This window comes from Akebia trifoliata, chromosome 5, assembly GCF_017979445.1.
Source record: "Akebia trifoliata isolate Shusen 1 chromosome 5, ASM1797944v1, whole genome shotgun sequence".
Lineage (NCBI taxonomy): Eukaryota > Viridiplantae > Streptophyta > Magnoliopsida > Ranunculales > Lardizabalaceae > Akebia > Akebia trifoliata.
This window is the reverse complement of record NC_141379.1, coordinates 11,669,583-11,682,979: the sequence shown is the minus strand read 5'-3', so window position 1 is coordinate 11,682,979 and position 13,397 is coordinate 11,669,583.

The window sequence follows — 13,397 nt, the reverse complement described above, 5'->3', positions numbered from 1 at the left end:
TTATATTCAAACCCTTCCCATTTATATCAAAAATTTATATTCAAACCCTACCCATTTATAAATAGGTATATCTGACCCAACCTATGCATAACTTGTGTGATAAAATTTTAATCTTTATTGAAAAAAATAAGTTATATTTCCACCACTAAAAATAAAATATCATTACTAAAAATTAAAGTCACAACCATAAACAAAGTTCAATGGTGAAAAATAATTATTTTTTGATTATTTTTTCAATATAATTTTGTCCTATACGTGTTTTTGGATGCCAGAAGATGATGTGGTTAGAAAACTTCCCTTACTATCTTAGTAAGAGTGTTTTAATTTCATTATTATTACTATTATTAGCTAAGCAAAGTGTATTTCATTATTACAAACATACTAGTCTTACTTGGTAAGATATTATTTCATTAAATCATACTAAGGGGTATTTTGCCCACATGGATCACCATATTAGGTATCAAATATTACATGCCTCTAGATTTCAATGAAAAAAAAAATATAGATTAAAAATATATAAATATAAATAAATAAATAACTTAATAAAAAAGTGTTTTTTTCATTCCCAAACTAAAAACTTACATTAATTGTATGAAAAATATCTTAAAGCACCATTTATATTTTATAGAATTTGAAAACAAAAATGTATTTTAAAAAAGTTTTAAGAAGTTCTAGTAAAAAATGGGTAATTAAATTTTTTTTAAAATAATTGTTGATATATTCAAAACTATACGTTAATGACAGAATAACTAAATATGTCAAAACAGGTTGATGCCTCTAACTCGGATCTGATCATTTATAATCGTGTTAGACGGGTTGATACTATTATGAGCCAAACCCAATTAAACTTGACCCAAAATCACTAATTTCGTGTTGTTTTTCGAGTCATGTTAAAATTGTCACCCCTAGGTGTAGTAAGTAAAAGATGGGTTGCCAATAGCAGCTTTCTATTAAAATGTACATAATTGAAGAACTTTCTTTCCCTATTTAGAATTTCAAATGTTCTAACCCGTGAGACATGAAGTAAAAGCAGTGAAACACTAAATTCAATGTTCCAACCAAAAAGTCCTAAAGGATCTCCCTACTCCTATTTGTATTTTTTTAATTTAATATGGGGAGAGGTATACAAATATATTGCCTCTCAAGTTACGATTTCTGACGAGGTTGTAAAATATACCTGATGAATGAATTATCATACTTGATACAAAATGCTTGATTTGGGCTTCCTATGCCATGGTAACATGTCCATATCACACAGACTGAGATTGACAAAGTGTCTTAATCTACCCTTTAAAAAAAAAAAAAAATCTAAAATAGGGTTAATCTGATTAACTTATGTGTTGTTTGTTAAACTGAAAAAAATAAGTGTTGAATAGCATTAAACGCTGAAACTTATAAGTGTTGAATTTAAGTGCTGAAAAAGTTGTTTGTTTAAATGCTGAATCATGGTTGTTACACATTGTTGAAGTTGGAAAATTGTCTTTGTTACCCTAACAATCATATTATACATTGTTTGTATGTTCAAATGCCTATTTCTTATCAAACATAATAAAATATATTATTTCTTATAAAATTAAAATACAATTCATTTTTAAATAATAAATAATACTCAAATCTTCAATTTATAAATAATAATTTTTATTTATAAAAGCCCAAAAATTTCAAATTAAAAATAATAATGTCATACAAATCACCAAATTTTGAAATCAACATTAAAAGAACTTAATTTTGGATGAATAATTTTCGATGGAAATGAATGATGTGTAATTATAAAAGCACCCTATGAATTAATAAGGACAACCCACACCATAGCCAATTTTTTTGTTTTATATGGGTTAAAGTTTTTGGAATGAACAAATTTTTAGTGAGGATAGTCTAGAGATCGTCCTCACAAAAAATCAGTCCATTTTGAAACTTTTAACTCGTCAAAAATAGTTTTTAAAAAAAAGATGGACGATTTACGGTTCTTGAACTTGTTTTGATAGGGTTAGAAGTTTCAGGACATGCTGATTTTTGGTGAGGATAATCTCCTCATTGTAGAGATCATCCTCATAAAAAATCAACTTATTCCAAAACTTTTAACTCATATAAGACAAAATAATTTAACCATGGTGTGGGTTTATTAATTTGTAGGGTGCTTATATACTAATGAGGAGATCATTCTCACCAAAAATTAATTCATTCCAAAATTTTTAACCCACATAAGACTAAATAATTTAGCCATGGTGATTTGTGGGGGGCTTATATACTTATCCATGGGATATAAGAGGTAATATCCTTTTAAGAATAATAGCATACTTGTCCGTGCTAAAAAAAAACAAAGGGTATACTTGTCCATATCGAAAAAAAGCGAAGTACTTACCGCTTTAGCAATTTTTTTCAGTATCAAAATATTGCTGAATTTTTTCTCTTATTTTCAGTAATAAGCGCTGAAAATATAAAGTAAACAAACGTGTTATTTTGACAAAAAGTGCTGAATTTTTTTTTTTTTTTTAGCAATAAAAGCTGAAAAATAACGCAAACAAACGCTGCCTTAGTAAGGAAAAAATAAAAAAATAAACTTTAGTAAGGTTTATCCACCGCCAAAACAAAACTTTTAGATTCATAATAAATCCAAGGTCTTGCATTAACGGTGTATGAGTCTTAATGAGGTTGTAGGTGTGGAATCTGGTGATGGTTTGATAGACTCTGTCCTATTGATCCGAAGTTTCTACCTCGTCCCTTTGGCTAGTATCGTTGTGGTACCTGTCAAGAATTCTTCAACGCTCCAGTTAGAGTTGTAGAAGAATAACAATAAGAACTCTCTTATTTTTTATCAACAAAAAAAAATTCCTTTTGCTTCTGTTAGTTCCTCAATTTATAGATCCTTTCTTCAAATCAGAATTTCCTTTTTCATTGGGATGTGATCACGGAGAATTCCATAATTACGAGGATCCTAAACAGAATTGGGATATCTCAGATTGAGTCCATGATTCCTGAAAGATCCCTTCTGAGATCTCTGAACTTGATACTCGTAAATTATGATTAAGCAAATACTCAGACCAGGCCTATCTTGCTAGGCAGGCTAAGACTCCACTAACGTTATTTGGCCAACTTTTTGGGTCTGACAGCGACGCTGTCAGCAAGCTTAAGCTTCCTCGAACTTTTGATTTTTCGATCAATTATTCGGGTTTTCTCCCCCGTTCTCCGAATCCGACCCACCCATGAATTTAATGTTTAAAATTGATAAAAACACATCAAATCTCTAATTCTAATCATGAATTGGAAATCAAACAAAGGATTTCTACGATTTACAAATACGTCATATATTCGATAAAAATTTCTAAATGCATGTTTCGAAATCTACGATTACCATTAGGAAGTGAGAATCCCCTTCCGAAATGCGTAGTTATCGGATGTGGAAAGCTAGCACAAAAATCAAGGTTGGATAGCATGAGAGTTGAGGTTGGGCTAACTTAAGTGCAAAACGAATGAGGGTTTGCAAAACTTTCGACGATGACACTCTCATTTTCTTCTACAATAGAAGACGAGTCTTCTACTAACGAGATGAAGCTCCGAGTTGGTGTTATCCAAACGTACTCGTTGATTTTGATGAGATATGAAAAAAAAAGAAGGGAAAGTGAAGATCCAAGGTGATGAGAATATAGAGCTCATCGATGCCGATAACTTTTTCTTCTTTATTAATGATCAACTCAGACTCGTTTGCCATAGAACTTGATGAGAATGGGTCGAAACCCTTGGGTTGAGAATGAACTGGTGTTTGGTTCTTTGGAGAAGAAGAGAAAGAAATAAAAGAAAGTCACATTTCTTTTATATACAAAAGGGATGAGGGCATCTTTTGTAATTTTTTCATTTGTTTATATTTTTTGCGGTAACTTGACTATTCAGACTCGAAAAATGACAAATGGGTATTCCATTTTGAATATTTTTTTGTTGCGGACCTAATGGTTCGGTTGAATTTTTCTAATTCTCGCTTTAACGAAAAATCAATTCTTTTAGGTCCCACTCAACACAAAATTCGAGAATTTTATAACTTTTTCATCCAAACTCGAATTCGAGCTTGCTTACAGGTTGAATTATATATTTCGACCTTTTTGAATCCAATGGCAAAGTCGGTTTTCATTGAAAATAAACTTAACAAGGTCCGAGTATGTTACCCTAAGTCTTTCTTTTAGAATTTTCTCAAAATTTCACTATTAGATTTTCTTAAGATACCAATTAAGAACTCAGGGTATTACAGTTGGGATTCACGACTGGATTGCTCCCACACGGGACATGATGTTACAATACTTTATTGACTTTTAGCTCCTGATTTTGTGGTTGATCGCTGCACTTACCACACTTGTTGACTATTTATCCAGCTTAGGCTTGTCGTTTGACATAATCGTAAGCAATGAGTCTATTTTCGATGTATCAAAACGTCCAACTACTATAGATTGTTAGTGATCACTAATTAATCATCTTCGTCTATGCCTATTATATAACTCCATTCGTATACAACCACCTTTACATTACAAGTTCACTAGTAAAGATAGAGAAGAATAAACCCGGATTCCAGTTATGACTCCATTCTTATACGCATCTCATACCACGTATGAGTTTGGTTGTCCCTACCGTACATTCCAAAATAGTATATCACTCCGGATGATATGACAGACTATCCCTTCAAGTATTCACAAGCTCTTTAACAATTCACAAAATAGTTACGCGTATATATATATATATATCTATATCATTTTTCTTTGAAAACAAATAAAAAATGTTCTTTGAAAATAAATAAAAAATTAACATTACAGATTTGATAATGGATATCAAGTTTCCTATTATGTAATTGTGGCTATGCGACCTAAAATAAATAACAGAACAAAAACATAAACTGCACCTTGCGCTACAGAAAATAAATAAACATGCAACCGATATCATTATTCGTGGATATTCGTTCATCAAACTACATACAACATTATAATGTAAAATGCAGACATTACCCTTCGGGTGTGATTCTTATATTTTTACCGTTTCATCCATTTTTCATTTTTTTCAATTCTTGCACTTTTTACGTTTTCAAACACATCATTCATTTTCTAATATTAAATCATTTTTATACTTTGAAATTTATTTTTATAATTTAAATTGAAAATTTATAAAACTTATATCAAAACGGGGTCCGAGCAGTACACATAACCAATTGATAGAAATAACCTGGTGAAATATCATACCCACGTATAATTTGTTATAAAATATAATTAAACACATTAAATATAAAAATCCTGCGTGAATTTGAAATAAAGAAAAGAATTCTATATTTTTGAAATATATAAAAAAAATTTGTTAAAATTCTAAATGTAATTTTCACAATCTACAATTACCAATAGAAATTGAGAGTCCTTATCAATCTCTGTTCGATAGAATTGAAGAATGTCGGTATGGAAATTGAGGCAAATTAGACGTCGAGGCAGCTGATTTTTGAATCTGGCCTTATGATTTCAAAGATCTCGATGTCATCGTCATTTTTCCTTTCTACGGCGGAGAACGATTTGATCTCAAAATATATGAAATCCGAGGTTTAAGAGTTGAAATCCCCGTACTCATACGACTGATTTTCAACGAAATGAGAAGAAAGAGAAGAGAAAAAGAAAAGAAATTGAATGGATTTTGTAGAGATCGATACTGCGGACATTTTTTTCCCTTCTACGTCAGAAATTGATAACGACCCATTCACGACGATTCTGAGGTTGAAAGTTGGAAAAAAAATCATTTTTTTTTAAATCAATTTTTTTTTTTAAATCAATTTTTTTTTAAAAAATTCTTGACCGGTTTGTATGCGTTGAAAAAGAAGATGAATAGTTATTTTCATTTTAAAAATTATTTATATAAGTTACAAGACGAAATCGATATTTTACATATTATTTTGTTTGACGATAACTTGACCATCCGAACTCCAAAAGTAACGAGTGAATACCCTATTTTATATAATTTTTTGTTTTGAATCTAATGGCATGATCAAATTCTATAAATTTTTTCTCTAACTAAAATTCACTTTTTTGGCCCGATGGAACCTTAAAATTAACGTCGTTTCCGTTTTTCATAATAATTCAACTTTCTAAACTCTAAAAATGATGAGTTTAAATTTTAAAAATTCTTGCTCTAGTAAAAAGTCATTATTTTTGCTTGATCTGACTCGAAAATCGAGAATTTTATAATTTTTCTGTTCAGACTCACATTTGAGCGTGCTTATAGGCTAAAGTATGTTTCTAACCATTTTGAATCCAACGGTGAAGTCAGATTTCATTAAAAATGATCAGAATAAAATCCTAAAGTTTTACCCCAAGTCTCATTTTTAGAATTTTATCAAATTTCCACTATTTATTTTTTTCTTTAATATACGAATCAAAAACTCAGGATTTTACACTGGACTCAATCTCAGAGGTCCATATTCCGTTTAGGATCCTTGAAATCAGGGGATTCACAGTAATCAAATTTTAATTAAAGGGGAAATCTTGATTCGAAGGAATGATCTATAAATGGAGGAATTAATGAAGGAAAAAAGGGTTCAAAATTTTACCTTCTTAACTATTATTTTCTTTGCAACTCTAACTTGAGCGTTGGAGGATTGTTGGCAGGTACCACACCAGTGCTTACAAGAGGGACAAAGGAGCTACTTCAATTCAATAGAGAAAAGTCAATCGAGGTATCACCAGATTCCACTTCTACAAACTTGGCTTCGTCCATGGGAATGCCACTACGAATTGATTTCTGTTGAAACAATGGCGAGAGCCTCAAGATCAACTGGGATAAATACTCTTCTGCCTATTGTGCCTAATGTGGAGGCTAACCTCTCGACTCTACTAAAAGATATGAGAAAACAATAAGAAGATATGAAAAAAATGGATGACTTAGCCGCTTAGAACCGAGAATTGAATTAGCGCATGAAGAACCAGCAAAAATAAAGGCAAGATCTCCCACCTCTTGTCGGAAATGATTGTGTTTCTAACGCTGAAGGCAGTTCTTGATCACGAGACCCAATTAAAAGGGAAGATACTGAAGTCGCAACCACCACAACAATTCGAGTTGAGCTCATGATGGGTTTGACTCGAGAAGAGGTTAGAGATATCATACGAAAGGAGAAGGAGATAGTAAAGGGCGTGAATATAGGCCTAGTGGCTATATATGCCGTTAGGAGAATTCAAAGATCACCTTTTTCGACTGAAATCTTATTTGAGGAAATCCCAAAAAAGTATGTACCACCGCGTTTCACCTCCTACTCAGGAAGAAAGGATCTAGTCGATCACTTGTTCCACTTCTGACAGATGCTCACTTTGTAGAAAGGGAATGAAGACTTGATGGGCAAGCTATTTTAGTCTAGTCTGTAGGGAAATACTCTGGCTTGGTTCCACAAGCTGTCGAGTGGGACAATAACTTTTTATAGGAGCTCTGTACTGTCTTTGTGGCACGCTACATTGGTAACATAAAAATAGACGAAGATGTGGAAGCTCTACTCAACATGAGGATGCAGTAAGTGGAAAGCCTTAAAGAGTTCACGAGGAGATTTAGAAAATTATCCATGGCCCTGGAAAGATGTGTTAAGAGGACTGCAGTGATGGCATTTAGGAACTCACCATCTGACCCAGGGTTGTACAGATTTCTTGTGAAGAGGAGGCCAGAAATGCTGAGTGAATTGTTCGAAATATTAGAAAAATATATCCAAGTAAAGGATGATCCTCAAAACGTAGTTGAAAAGGGTAAAGTAATATATACGGTGGCTAAGCCTAACAAGCAAAAACAACCGCAACAAAAGAAAAGAAGAATGCAGCTTAAGTAGTATAGGAGGCGAAAGAAATAGGGGATGTACTTCTCTACACCCCCTAGTGAGATCCTACCCTTTATCGTGAATGAATCTTATTTCAAAAGGCCAACGCCACTTCTTTGAGATCAGGATGAAAAACACTATGAATATCGTAAGGTGCGGGCTCATACCATAAATAAATGCCAAGCTTTGAGAACTTGTTGCAGAGGTTGACAAAGTAGGGCTTCCTATGAGATTTGCCGATGAGAGAAAGGCTAGATCATCTTTGAGAAATGAATCAAAGGCAAGAGAAGCTTCCTATAGAAGGGCAGGATGGGAAGGCAACAATAATTCACGTTGTCTTGAAATAGGAGCCCAAAAGGTCAGGGTAGAATAAGAATGACGAGAAAATAAAGAAGTGATGGGCATAACATTTTACGCACGTTTACATGACTAAGAACGGACCCACAAAGTTGATTGAGCAATACAGATAGCAAACAATGGCCTTCATTGAGAAAGACTTGGAAGGTGTGGTTAGGCCACACTATGATGTTCTGGTGATAACCCCTCTAGGTTGGCACCTTTACTCTTAAAAGAGTGTTGATTGACATCGACAACTCAATCGATATCTTGTATGCTTCAGCCTTCCAAAAAATAGGGTTGAGTAAGAACATACCAACTCAAATTGGAGCCCCTTTGATCGGGTTTGATGGAAGGTCAAACCAACTTTGAGAAGATATAATCTTACCTATGTAGGTAAAACCTGTGACTTTAATGACCAGGTTTATGGTCATTGAAGCAAGCTCTCTCTATAAACCAATTCTATAAAAATGGTAAACACATGAAATGAGGGTTGTCCCATCAACGTACTACTAGGTCTTGAGGTTCCCAACACTTTAGGGGATATGGGATATTAAGAGATACCAAGTGGTAGCCTAGGTATGCACGCTGGGCTAGAAGAAGTGTAGAAGATAAAAATCAACAATAACAAATACAATAGGGGGAAGTTGAATAGAGTAGAACGTCCAAATAATAGGGGAAGGAAGGTACATTGGAGTAGGGGTAGAATTAAATTCGAAAGAGTTGGAGATCTGATAGATGGTTTGAAAAAAAATAAGGACGTATTTGCCTGGTCGATAGAGGAGATGCCCAAAATCAGCCTTGAAGTGATCTGCCATCACTTGAACGTTGAGCCAGGCATGAAGCTAGTAAAGCAGAAGTCAAGAAAGTTAGCACCACGTCTGAGAGAAACAATAAATGAAAAGGCAAACAAGCTTATTAGAGTAGGATTTATCAGAAAAGTACAATTTCCAAATTGGATACCCAACATTGTGGTAATACGAAAGAAGAATGGGAAGGGTAGGGTATGCACCTATTTCACAAACTTGGATAAATCCTGCCCAAAGGACAGTGTCCCAATGCCAAGAATTGATCAGCTAGTAGATGCAACTTCAGGCCATGAGAGGTTGTCTTTCATGGATGGCTACTCTAGCTACAATCAGATTCAACTCAGCCCTAAGGATCAAGAGAAGACAACCTTCATCACTGAATAGAAATTCTACTGCTATAAAGTTATGCCCTTTGGGCTAAAGAATGTAGGAACAACGTATCAGAGGTTAGTTATAGAACTTTTTAGAGACTAGTTGGGTAGAACTGCGAAAGTTTTTATTGAAGATTTATTGGCGAAGAGAAAGAAAAAGGAAGATTACATTACAAACTTGGAAGAAGTCTTCTCAAGAGTAAGGAAGGTTAGGATACTTGGTTACTAAGAAAAGAATAGAAGCCAACCTGGACTAGATCAGAGCATTACTCTAAATGCCTTCTCCTAAGACATAGAAGTAGGTCCAAAAGCTAGTTAGAAGGGTAGTAGCTCTAAATCGATTCATCTCTAGATCTTCAGATAAATGCATACCTTAGTTGCTGTGGAAGAACACGAGATTTGAGTAGACAGAGGAGTGCAAGCGTGCTTTTGTTGAGCTGAAAAAGTACCTAGGAAGACCCCCAATGCTCTCACAACCAGAAGTTGGGGAAGATCAAAGGTCGGATTAGTTGAAAAATTACTACCTCCTAGATCTGTCAAAGAAGTTAGGTCATTCTTAGGTCATCCTGATTTTTATCATTGATTCATAATAGATTTTGAGAAAATCTCATAGCCTTTATTTGAATTGTTAGACAAAGACATTTCATTCAACTTCTTAAATTCATGTCTCTCCATATTCAATCAATTCAAGTATGAATTAGCCTCAGCTCCCATCATTCAACCTCCAAATTGGAACATTCCATTTGAGTTCATGTGCGACACACCAGATTATGCGATAGGTGTTATCTTGGGTCAACGAATCGATAAATTTCCTCATGTTATTCAATATGCAAGTATAACTCTTAACAATGCTCAACTTAACTACTGTATAATAATGAAAGAAATGTTGGTAGTAGTATATGTCCTTGATAAGTTTCGTCCCTACCTAATATGATAAAAAATCGTAGTCTACACAAACTACATTGCATTGAAGTACCATCTAACTAGGAAGGATGCTAAAGCATGTCAATCCATTAAATTTTGCTTCAACAAGAATTTAATCCTGAGATACAAGACAAAAATGGTACAAAAAATATCGTCGAAGCTTATTTTTCTAGGATAGTAATAGAATCATTAAAGAAATCTTTACCCATCTCTAAAACTTTTTCAGATAAACAAGTTATGCAAATCTCTCATTCCAATGCTTTGTGTTATGCTAACAATGTTAACTACCTAGTTCATGTCAATTGCTAGTATCATATACTAGGCTAGAAAAACTTCGTATACTTTTGAAAACTAAATGGTATTTTTAATTTTCTAGGATAAATCGTACTTATAAAAGTATTGTCCCAACCAAATCATTAGACGTTGTGTTCCAACCTGTGACCAAGTTAAAATCTTAGAGTTTTACTATAGTCATGCTTATAGAGGGCACTTTAGTAGAAAGAAGACTGCTGCAAAAATCTTGCAGTGTGATTTTTTCTGACCTATCTTATTTCGTGATGCCCACTTATTTAGTAAATCATGTGATCGATGTCAAAGGTTAGGAAACATTTCTAAGTGTAATGAAATACCATAAAATCCTATTCTAATTATTGAATTTTTTATGTTTGGGGCGTAGATATCATGGGACCCTTTCCCATCTCTCAGGGTTACTATTAGATTCTCATTGCAGTCAACTATGTGTCGAAATGGGTAAAGCTATTGCATATAGTACTAATGATCACAAGCTAATTCATCAAGGATACAATCTTTTCTAGATTCAAAATTCTGCATGCTATCATAAGTGATGGTGGCTTTATATTTCTACAATAAATCAATGGGCAAATAGAAATTTCCAACAAAGAAATTAAGACCATCTTAGATAAAATTGTCAATCCCTCGAGGGAATATTGATCTTTGAGATTAAATGATTCACTCTAGGCCTATAGGACTACATTCAAAATACCTATAAGGATGTCTCTCTACCAGTTACTTTTTTTCAAGGTCTGTCATCTCCTTGTTGAATTAGAACATCAATCATATTCGATGATCAAGTACCTCAACTTTTATTTTGATAAAATTGGTGAGAATCATATGTTACAATTCAATGAGTTACAAAATATGAGAAATGAATGTTATGATTGTGCCAAACAATACAAAGAGTGTACCAAATTTTTTCATGATAGGTACATCCTTAGGAAGAATTTTTTTCTAAGATAAAGAGTTTTTTTGTATGATAACAAACTCTACCTCTTTCTAGGAATACTCATGTTTCACTAGGCTGGCCCATATATTATCAAAACAGTTTATCCTCATGGTGTTGTTCAAGTTCTTAATCATAAAGAGGGATCCACTTTCAAAGTAAACGACCAACATCGTAAGCCTTTCCTCGAGTGTACACCTTAAGAGGAGGAACTTCTCTTAAATACACCCACTTATCAAGATTAACTCAGCTTTCATCTAGTTGAAGACGTTAACTTAGTATTTTTAGGAGGCTACCCACTCTTTTTATTTTATTTTTAGTAGATTTTCAATTTTTGATGAGTAATGTAGTTGTTCACTTCTATTGGCCTAGAACTTGGCCCATTCCCACATTAGGAAGAGTTACCGTTTCGAAACCAAAGTGGTAGGTTCAAAAAGAAAAAATCATAATTGGTCTTATATGTTTGGGTCTCTTAGTAGTAAGGAATGGTCTAACTATCGATAGGTTTCCACTTAGCCGACCCCTTACAAATAGTCACCAATGAATTGAGATGACATACACGATGAACGTTAAGCGATTATTTTGGCTACCATTACATCGAATGCTTATGATTTTTATTTAATTTTTTTCAGAGTTATTTCATGTTGTTGTGATTTTACACAATGTAGGTTGAAACTATTAATGTGTATTTTTCTAACATGGCCTAGGAACCATTCACCAAGGTTATGAGCACAATACCTTTCATGATGCTTCTAACTTCATATAACATGATTGTAGACATGAAATGTTCACAATGAACCCTAATGCTACATTGCTTGGAGTCGCCACCATTCTTTTTTGGAAATGGGTGTGAATGGGCACCCGAATCAAATTTTTTGAAAACCATTTTTTTCATGGCATTGTAGTGACTCTAATTTGTTGGAAAGGGCAAGGTCTACCTAAGATCTAGGTAAGGAAGTTCGGTTAGAGGATGGGGAAGGTGTTAGGCATCTCATCCTCTCCACCAAAGGTGGTTACCTTGCTTGGCCATTTTATTTTGTAAAAATTTAAGATAATAGATAATAAAATGCATGAGAATGCATGCTAAGAGTGGTGTGTGCATTGGAGTGAAATGTCCCCATTTTCAAAGGATTTTTGATTTCAAAGTGACATTAAGGGCATTCTATGGAAGAGAATGACCCATGTAGTCACATTAAATTTATGAATATGAATGTAGGTTTGAGCTCTTAGAGAGACTCCATGATGGAGTTCCCTTGAAGCCACAACCTTGATGCATGGATGCATGGCTAGAAACTTAGTATTTCACCACATCAAGAGGGTGACACATTTCTTCATCATTGCCATGCATAGGTGAGTGTGTGCATTGTGTACAATATGATGCATGAGATTGAGGTGAAAATGACTTCAACCCCCATCCTTTCGATCGAACCTTAATCCAATCTACCAGGGATGGGAGAGGGTATACATTACATCTTAAGGGGTTTCTAAAAAGAAAACAAAGTAAAGGGTTAGAAGAAGAAGATGCAAGCTTTAAAACGAATAAACTACGTCTTGACCCCACCTTCTCTCTTGATGAACTTGAACCTTGAAAAGTAGGCTTGAGAGTTGAGTGAGATGGTTGAGATTTGAGTTGAAGTTTAGAAGATGAGAAAATGGGTAGAGATTTTGGTAGAGTTTTAGGTTGAGAGATGGAGGCTTGAGAGCATCCATTACTCTTAGAAAATGAGAGTATTTATAGAGTTTTTAGAAAACTTTTGGGGATAAAGTGGTCCAACCCTAAAAATAAAGAAAATGGACATAAGGTTTAGGTTGTTTCTTTTAGATTTTTCATTTGTATGAGGGTAAAGATAACATTTGTGAAGAAATCCTAAAAAGCATTCTTTGATCTTTGATTTTTTTGTAAATAGAGA